At 40.9% G+C, this 10,292-nt stretch overlaps 1 protein-coding gene across 3 annotated transcripts in view; it reads left to right on the top strand.

Annotated features, from left to right (window-relative positions):
- Positions 1–10,292, top strand: part of Glg1 (golgi glycoprotein 1) — a 141,538-nt gene that overhangs the window by 27,944 nt on the left and 103,302 nt on the right. The gene's annotated exons all lie outside the window — the stretch shown is intronic.

The raw sequence follows: 10,292 nt of genomic DNA, 5'->3' as shown, positions 1-10,292 counted from the left end.
TTTTTAAATTTTTTTTATTTTTTATTTTTTTGGTACCAGGGATCGAACTCAGGACCTTGTGCCTGCAAGGCAGGCGGTGGAACCACTGAGCTAAATCGCTGGCCCCTAGTTAACTTTTGATATTTGTGTGCAAACTTGGATTTAGTTTAATATTTGGGTTTGACCTTCAGCTCCTTATGTTAACATAAAACCCAACAATAGAGACCTGTGAGCTGTCTTTGGCCTTTGGCTTGGCTTGGGTGCCCTAATCTGTATATTTGCTTTAAACTTTAATCCAGGGTTGATTGTTCAGAATCTTTGTGAAACAAGTTCCGGCTTTATTCCACGGTGTGATGCTTATACTCTTTCTCCTCTTGATTTACTACCAACACCAGAGATAAAACAGAACAATTGGAATCCTTGTTTAGTTCTATTTGAAAAACCAAACTGGAATTCTTTTCAAATTTTGAGTTTAAATTTCCATTGTTTGTTTGTTTATTAAAGAGACCAGGTATTTTGTGGGGGTTGTTTTTTGGTTTCTTTTGGTTTTTTGATACAGGGTCTTACTATATAGTTGAGACTGACCTGGAACTCACTGTGTAGCCCAGGCTGGTCTTGAACTCACAGCGATTCTCCTGCCTCAGCCTCCTGAGTGCTGGGATTACAGGCGTGCGCCACCATGCCCAGCAAGAGACCAGGTCTTGCTGTGTTGCCCAGGCTGGTTGGAAGTCCTGGTCTCAAATGATCCTCCTGCCTTAGTGTCCCTAGCAGCGGGGACCAGAGACATCACCCCTAACTGTATTGTCTTTTTGAATTTAGATACAGGGTAAGGCCAGGGTTATTTGTGTAAAGTTCAAGAGTATAACTACCAGTGGCTTCGTTTATTTAGAAATTGTCTTTAATAAGAAACTAAGGTCTATTCTACTTTCTGTAAGCACTAAATTTAGCAGGACTATTTAATAGTTTTCTCTCCTAGTCAGGAGGATGGCCACAAGTTTGACGCCAGCCTGGACTATATACCAGGACCCTGTCTCAAAAAAAAAAAAAGACTCTTGGGTCATATTTACTAGTAATCTTCAAGTTGTATTGTACCTAATGGTCTACATTTCTTCTCCTTCTCCTCTTCCTCCTCTTCCTCCTCCTTGCCCCTCCCTCTCCCTCTTCCTCTTCTTCCTCTCCTCCTCCTCCTCCCTTCCTCCTCCCCTTCCCCTCCCCGTCTCTTTCTTTCATTTTTTGAGTCAGGATCTTTCTGTGTAGTTCAGCCTGGCCTTTGAATTCACTATGTAGCCCAGACTGGCCTTGAATTCATAGTAATCTTCCTGCCTCAGCCCCCTAAATTCTGGGAGTACAGGGATCACAGGTGTATGTCACCACACCTAACTGTGGCTACTCTTTTGTTAATCTAGAGGTGTCCTCCCCACCCCATTGGCCTTCACAGTGAGCTACCCAGCTCTCTTTTGATATTTTAAGTCAGGGTCTTGCTAAAGGGCTAAAGTGCCCAGGCTGGGCTCTGACTTTTTATCTCATCCGAGTGCCCCTGAGTACAGGGATTATAGGTATACATGCACCACCACTGCTCACTGAAATCTTTGCTCATGATGTTTAAAGCCCCCTCCCCCAGTTTCTGGTGTTTGAATCCAGGGCCTTTGCACTGAACTACATCGCAGGTACATTTTTTAGTTTTTATTATGAGACAGGGTCTTTCTAAGTCGCTAAATTGCCCAGGCTGGTCTCGAATTTGTGATTTTCATGCCTCAACTTCTTAAGTGCTGGAATTACAGGTGTGCACCACCACACTTGACTCTGGCTACTCTTTTTTGTTCATTATTTATTTATTTTATTTAAAATTTTTTTATTTTTTTGGTACGGTGTTCGAACTCTGGACCTTGCGCTTGCAAGGCAAGTGTGGAGCCCTTGTGATAAATTCCTGGCCCCTATTAATTTTTAAATAGAAGCACTCAAACTTTAATGATGGAGTTTCTCAGGAAGTTTGTCATATTGAAGTATGTATAATTATGATTAAATTACTTACAGGTGCTATGAGTGTTTTGCAGTGAAAGAATTTTTAAAAACCTGGGTAATACTCCTTTCCCTGTGAGTCTTACTGCGAATGATGTGAATAATCCATCTCAGCAAAAGCATTGTGCTTAGCATTAGAAAACCCAGTTTGTATTGTTGGGTTTAAGTAATGAAGAGAAATTAAGCTACTTGATTGTATTATTTCATGAAGATTTTAGTGTCATAGCATAGGACACATTTAGTTCAATTTATTTTTGCATATATATTCTGTTAATTTTATTTTGTGAAGAAATAATCTCTTGAAAAGCAAACTCACTCCCTCCTCCTTCCTTTTGTTTAACCCAGAACGTTTGCAGTGACCTACATCTCCAGCCCTTTATATTTTTTATTTGAGACAGGGTCTTGCTACATAAGTTGGCCAGATGGGATTCAAACTTGTGAGCCTCCTGCCTCAGCCTTTCTTTCACATGCTAGGATTATGGGTGTGTGCCATCATGCCTGGCAGATTTATTTCTTTTATTTATTTATTTTTGGTACCGGGGATCGAACTTGGGACCTTACACTTGGGACCTTACAGGTGTCAGAACCACTGAGCCAAATCCCTGGTCCCTGACAGATTTCTTAATGGTATATATTACATTAGTGCATTTTTTCTGATGCTAAGGTAGCACTCACCTGTTAATTTTTTTCTTTTTTTCTTTTTATAGTGTCTTACTGTGTAGTTCAGGCTGACTTGAACTCACTGTGTATCCCAGGTTGGCATTTGAATTCATGGTGATCCTCCTGCCTCCCAAGTGTTGGGATAACAGGTGTGCACTACCACGCCTGGCTTACCTGTTAATTTTATATTTTAAATTTTGCTTTTTTGTTGTTTGTTTTACACGGGTGTTGCTATGTGGCCCAGGATAGCCTCAAACTCAATAGGTAGCCGAGGCTGGCCTCAAACTTTTAATGATTTTCCTCCTGCCTTAGCCTCTCCAGTGCTGAGAGTGCTGGGATCGTAGATATGTACCACCTTGTCCAGTTTATCTGTGACTTTAGATAGCTAAGTTTGATTTGTCATAATTTCACTTAGAATTTTTCAACCTTGGGCCCGGGATTTGGCTCGGTGGTAACGCCGCCTGCCTCACAAGCGTAAGGTCCCGGGTTTGATTCCCAGTACCCAAAAAAAGACTTTTTCAACCTGTAGTCATTAGAATACAAGGACTAGACTACATTTATAAAATGAAACACTAATTGATAAGAATATTATAAAGAAAAATATTAATCATGCCTTGTAAGAAACATACCATAAGAGGTGATTTATAAATATGTTGCTAACAAAACTCAGGTTGATTATGGTTTATAAGTGCACAACTGACAATACTTGGTTAGTGTTAGGCATTTGTGGTGCAATTGTTAGTAACATTTACAAGGAAATATTGCTATTGTTGGCCGACAAGGAACTTAGAAAAAAAGATAATAAAAGAGGGCTGTGGATTTAGCTCAGTGGCGTTGTGCCTGCCTTGTAAGTGCAAGGTCCTGAGTTGGTTCCCTGGTACCGCAAAAAAGAAAGAAAGAAAAAGACAATAAAAGGAAAGAATCATTGTTTTTCAGAGCATAGGCAGTGGGAAGGACAGCCTGAGTTGTGACATTATTGTTCTTGGCAGATAGAGCCCTTCAGTGAAGTGTCTGGGTTAGTTTACCTTGGGCTGGGGTATATTAAAGATGGAGCTAAGAGGTGTGCAACTGAGATTGGCTTACTAAGTTGCCAAGGCCAGCCTCAAAGTGTGATGGATCCTCTTGCCTCAGCTCCTGAGTAACTGGAATCACAGGTGTGTGCCATCACAATGGCATTAGATTTGTTTTTGAGGGAGGGAAGAAGTCTAAATGTTTTTGGGCAGGAGAGTGTAATAATGAAATAACTAAGGAAATTATTCTTGTGAATATGGATTGAAGTGAAGAAAATCGGAAGGAGATGATTGAGCTCCAAGTGTAAAGACTGGGGCTGTGGTGAGCTAGTAGCAAGAAAGATGGAGACAGGACTGATAGGGATTCATCACTAAAAACGGTTTAAGAAGCTTTTGTTCATTTGTTTGAAAAATTTCAGTAAGTATCACTTGCTGTATGCTAAAAACTTAATGGTAGGCATAAGACCTAAAGTCTCACTTCCACTCCAAGGAGCGTGAACAGCCGAAAGGGCCTTCACGATGCTGTGTCCTATAGCCCAATGATGGCTCCGGATGCAAGACCCAGGGCTGTACTTCCAGGAGCCTTGAACAGCTCAAAGGGCCTCGAAGATGCTGGGGCCTATAGCTCAGCGAGGCTCTGGGAGTTGTTCTGGGGATTGAACTCAGGGCCTTTGTAATCAGCCACGCTCCAGCCCTTTGTTGCCCAGGCTGAGCATGGATATACTTGAGATTCTCTTGCCTTAGCCTCCCATAATGCTAGGATTACAAGCATGTGCCAAGCCCATTTTGGGAAATCTCCCTCCCTCCCTTCCTTCTGCTGGGGATTTAGCTCAGTGGTGCAGCCGCCTGCTTCACAAGCGCAAGATCCTGAGTTCAATCTCCAGTACCAAGAAAAAAAAAAGGTAAATCTTTCTTTCCTCTTGTTTTATGAAACAGGGTCTCACTATATATCCCAGGCCAGCCTTGAACTCCTTGCTGTCCTCTGTCCTCCTGCCTCATCCCCCCAAGTGCTAGGATTACAGATGTGCCCACCACACCCAGCTTGGAAAATCTATCTGTCTGTCTGTCTGTCTGTCTGTCTGTCTATCTATCTATCTATTTATTTACTTTTGATACGGGGGATCGAACTGGGGTCCTTGTGCTTGTGAGGCAGGCGCCGGAACCACTGAGCCAGAAAATCTATTTTAAAGACAAATAGAGGATGAGTGATTGTAAATACTGGTGGGGAAGAGGATGAATTTAAATGTTTATCAAGAAGGGAAGAGAGGGGCTGGGGATTCAGCTCAGAGGTTCTGCCGCCTTCCTTGCAAGTGCGAGGACCTGAGTTCGCTCCTGGTACCCCCTCCTCCAAAAAAGAAGGGAAAGGTCTCCTTGGGAGGCCGTGGAAAAATTGCAAGTTTGAGCTCATCTTGGGCAATTTAGGAAGACAGTGACTCAAAAAAGGGCCAGCAGCCAGGTGTGGTAGCACACACCTGTAATCCCGCAAATTCAAGGCCAGGCAGGGCTACAAAGTTCAGTCAGCCTGAACTACTTAGTGAGATCCTGACCCCCACCCCAAAACAGAAGAAGTTAGAGATGTAGTTCAATAGGAAGTCCCTGGGCGTGTTAGTTATTTTTCTCTTGTTGCTGAGACAAAATACGTGGCACCAAAAGTTAAAGGGAAGGGAGTTTATTTGGTTTACAGTTCATAGAGGTTTCAGTCCGTAATCAAGTGGCTCTGAGTCTGGGATGGCAGATAGGCATCACAGAGGAGAAACAACATGGCATGCACAAGATAGCAAAGGTAATGAGAGTTTTACAGCATTTTTCTGCCCCCTTTATCTTATTCAGACTATTTAGAAGGACAGGGAGCACTCACACCCTTAATCCTAGTGCCCTTGAGCCTAGCATTGCACCATGAATCAAGTCCAGTTTTACACACTCTAGATCCAGACTATGACCACATGAGGCTTTGGGGAGACATCTAGACCCAGACCGTAATACTGGGTTTCCACACACATGCATATATACTCACACTCACACACAAGTGAAAGGAAAGGGACTCCAATCAGGTTGGTGTCAGAAAATATCTATAATTTTGTAAAACAGAAAGCTGGGCCTGATGATGCATGTCTGAAATCCTAGCACTCTGGGCCACTGAAGCAAGAGGATACAAGTTCAAACTCAGTCTGGGCAACTCAGTAAGTCTCAAGAAAATAAAATACAATTAAGTAATTAAAAGGGCTGAGGATGTAGCTCAGTGTGAAGGCTCTGGATGTAATGCTTAGCATCTTGGTTTACTTCTGTAATCTCAGCGTTTGGGAGGCTGAGGCAAGAGGATTGCCACCAGTTCCAGGCTAGCCTAGACTACATAGTAAGACCCTGACTCAGTGTCCGCCCCAAAGTAGAAAACAAAACTCAAGATGAGGCTATTATTGCCCTCTAAGTTTAAAAAAAGTTATTATTTTCTAGAAGAATTGGGACTCTTGGTTATTCTATCATCCAGAGTAGAGGTTGTTCTGTTTCCTTTTTTTCCTTCCTCAGAATCTTTTACTCTGAAGTTTAAACAAAACTAGAGATAAGCACCATTGGCCACAATAATTGTGCCACTTTGTAAATTGTCTCATTCATTCATTCATTCATTCATACATTCATTCATTTTGGGTCAGTGTTTTTCTTTGTGGTCAGACTGACCTTGAACTCACTATTTAGGCCAGGCTAACCTTGAACTCATGATCCTCCTGCCTCAGCTTTCCAAGTGCTGGCATTACAGGTGTGGGTCACCATGCCTGGCAACTATTAGTTATATAACAGTGCAAGCTAGATTTTTAAATTTGTATTTAATCATTTTGAGACAAGGACTTCCCTGTGTAGTCCAGGCTGGCCTTGAAGAACTTGCAGCAATTCTTCTGCCTTAGTGTTCCACATGCTGGGATTACAGGTGTATACCACTACACCTGGCTGCCACTTGTGAGTTTTAAGGACTTCCTATGATGAACTGCTGCTTTTCTCCTACTTGGTTTTTGTATACCTCCCTGCTTTTTTTGGTGCGTCCAAGAAAAGCTCAGTAGAATTGTTTATTCTTCCTACTAAGAGCAATTCACTGGCTGGGTGTGGGGGCACATGCCTGTAATTCCAGCACTAGGGAGACTGAGGCCAGAGGATCACTAACTTCCAGGCCAGCCTTGCATACATAGGGAGGCCCTGCCTCCAAAAAAAAAAAGGAAAAGAAAGAAAATGGACAGTACAGTGAACCCTCAAGTTACAACTAGCCTGATATATAAATAATTTGGGTTAATTAGGTTAATGGAAGATTCATCTACATCTTGTTATCTATAGCGTACCCAAGTAAACATCCAGATCTCAGCCGTATTGGATTTGTGGCCAACTTGAGTTACAGCCAGCCCTCAGGAACTGATCAAGTTATAAGTCAAGAGTCCACTGTATTTTACATTTGGTTCTTTTTATTTTTGGAGACAGGGTCTCATTATGTAGTTGAGACTGACCTGAAACTCACTATGTAGCCCAGGCTGGTCTCGAACTCACAGCGATCCTCCTGCCTCAGCCTCCCGAGGGCTGGGGTTACAGGCGTGTGCCACCACTCCTAGCTTACATTTGATTCTTTGATTGATTGATTGATTGAACCCAGGGCCTCATACATGCTTAACCAAGTGCTCTACCACTGGGCTATCTTCCCAACCCTTTTCTTCCCTCTCTCCCTCCTTCTCTCCAACAGTGTCTTGCTAAATTGCCTGGGCTGGCCTCTAACTTGTCATCTTTCTGCCTTACCTTCCCAGGTAGCCAGGATGAAGGTAGCCAGGATTACAGACCTGGGCTACCACACCCAGATTGATTGATTGATTGATTGATTTTGTACTGGGGATCAAACTTAGGACTTGCACTCATGAGTCAGGCGCAGTGCCACTGAGCTAAATCCTCGGCCCTTATTTATTATTTTTGATACCTGATTAATAGGCTTTAGGATTTTGATTTTTTTTTTTTTTTTTTTTTTTTTTTTTTCCCGAGTCCCAGGGATCGAATTTGGGCCCTTGCGCTTGCAAGGCAGGTGGCGGAACCACTGACTTAAATCCCCAGCCCTTAAAGGATATGTGTCAGAATTTTATTTTATTTTATTTTTTTGGTACCAGGAATTGAATTCCGGTCCTTGCGCTTGAGAGGCTGGCAGTGGTGGAACCACTGAGCTAAATCCCTGGCCCCGAGATTTAATTATTCTGAAAAAAAAATTACACTTTCTTTTGAGACAAGACCTTGCCTATATAGTTCAGTTTGGTCTTATAGTGATCATCCTGCCTCAGCCTCCCAACTGCTGGGATTACAGACATATACCACCATGTCTGGTTTATACAAGTCTTTAAACGAAGATCTTCGGAAATTTTAAAACATTTATGCATTTAATTTCTCAAATCCTGTTATATAATTGCTGCTCAGCATTCTTGGAGCAACCTTGATTCCTTTGGTTCAGGATTCTACCCTTTGTATAGATTAAGAGGTGACTCTAACTAAGTACAGAGTTTCCCAGGCTCATAGACCTATTTTCAGCTAGTTAAAGATTACTCAAGTGCTTTGTAAGACCATCTTGGAAAAAACATTGTTTCAAAGGCCTTTTCTTAAATCTTGTTTAATAGGATGACTGAAGATAATTTATGTAAATTATATTTCGGGATATTAAAAAACCAACAAATATCTCTAGACCAGACTTCTTGTGCACTGAAGCACAGCTGAGTAGGATAGTAATACATGTTCTGTGTAACATGTGCCTGTGTTTGTACAGTTACTGTGTGTCCTGGCAGTCATATGGCAGGCATATAGTCTATTCTTTATTGTCAGTGCTGCTAGGTTTATATGAATAGCTAATCTATTTTATCTCTCCACACTTTAACCCTTTTAACTATTCATTTTTATTGGCACATGTTGGTAGTACATAATGATTATATTCATGGTGGGGAGTTGGTACAGGTACATGACATTTCTTAATTCATTTCACCCTTCTCCTCCCCTTCCCCTTAACTCTTATTTTTGTATTGCCTAACTTCTAAAAATTTTATATAAGGAATATGTATAGCCTTACATTTGAGTTCTTTTTTATACAAATTTTATTTTATCCCATTCCCCTCAAGTCCCCTCCCTTCCCTATGTACAAAAGCTTTGTTTCCATTTCTTTCATTATCACTTTTTTCTTGTCACTTCCTTCCTTTCTCCCTTCCCGCCTACCTTATTCCCCTTCCCATTTGAACACTTTCTTCCATTTTCCCAACATCCATTATGCATCTCAGTCCTTATTTCCACATTTAGTTTCTCACACTAGAGAAACAGTGCGGTGTTTGAACACATATACCTGATTTATTTCACTTAAGGGTATAGTCTCAAGGTCCATTCATTTACTTACACATGTCTGAAGCTCACCCTTTTTTATGGTATTGCCTAATTTTTGAATACTTTAGCTATTCTCTTGGTTTTTTGGTATTAGGCTCTGCGTCTCTTTACATATATATCATGTATACATTTTTTTCCTCAGGATCAATCTCAGAGTCTGAAGCGTGTTAAGTATGTGCTGTTCCACTGAGTTACATCCCCAGCCTGTCTCTCTCTTTCTTTCTTTTTTTTTTTGTACCGGGGATTGAACTCAGGACCTTGTGCTTGTGAGGCAGGTGGTGGCCCCACAGAGCTAAATCCCCAGCCCTTGACTTCTTAAAATTTACATTTATTCCTCATAAAACACACTCAGCAATATGAACTCTGAAGTTGAACTTCATAGAGCAAGAAATCTTACAAAGCTGAAGCATAAAATGGACTATGCTGAACTACAAACAGAATTCCGACAAGTCAGTAGCTGGAACATGGCATTAGTTGGCTGAGTTCTACAGAAAGCTTTTACCTTCTTTAATGAGATCAATTTTAGTCCATTTCTTCTTGTCTCAGACTCATTTATCAATCATGAGTCATCACCATACTATACAGTAAACATTTTTAAAAAAATGTTTGCCGTTGCTTAGGTCTATTTAAAAAATAAAAGCATGTAACAAAAATGCCCCTAAACAACCCAAAGTTGTGTATTACTCATTCTTTTATTTTAATAGAGAATAAGGAGCAAGTCTCAATCAATGTTATTAAAATATTTTAGTATGAAGTCAGAATACTTAGAGAAAAGCATGTGATGCCCTCTTTGTAATTTTCATTGAGATTCTTTTTATAAATTACAGTCTATTGAATCTTCTTTTATTTTGCATTTTTGACCACATAGTCATGGCCTTTTATAGTCTTTATAGTTTTTTATTTTTTAATTTCTTTTTTTTTTTTTTTAAACAAGGCCTCACTGTGTAGTTCAGGCTGGCCTTCAACTCCCATATGTAGCCCAGGCAGGCCTGGCACTCTTGGTGATCCTGTTGCCTCACCCTGTGATTACAGGTCTGTACCACTACACCCAGCTTTTATTTCTTTCTAGAATCTACATTCTGGTGATTTCTTGTGTAGTTGAAACAAGTTGTCCAAATACATATATTGTATTTAGAATTTGTGAAAATCTGGTATTTAAATTTGAAAGTTCCTGCTTGCCTGCCTACCACCTCCCTCCCTCCCTCCCTTCTTCCTTCCTTCCTCTTTTTTTTTTTTTTTTTTTTTTTTTTG

Source organism: Fukomys damarensis, unplaced genomic scaffold, assembly GCF_012274545.1.
Source record: "Fukomys damarensis isolate Sample0158 unplaced genomic scaffold, DMR_v1.0_HiC HiC_scaffold_32, whole genome shotgun sequence".
NCBI lineage: Eukaryota > Metazoa > Chordata > Mammalia > Rodentia > Bathyergidae > Fukomys > Fukomys damarensis.
The sequence above is the reverse complement of the archived record's forward strand: the minus strand, read 5'-3'. Positions and strand labels throughout refer to the sequence as shown.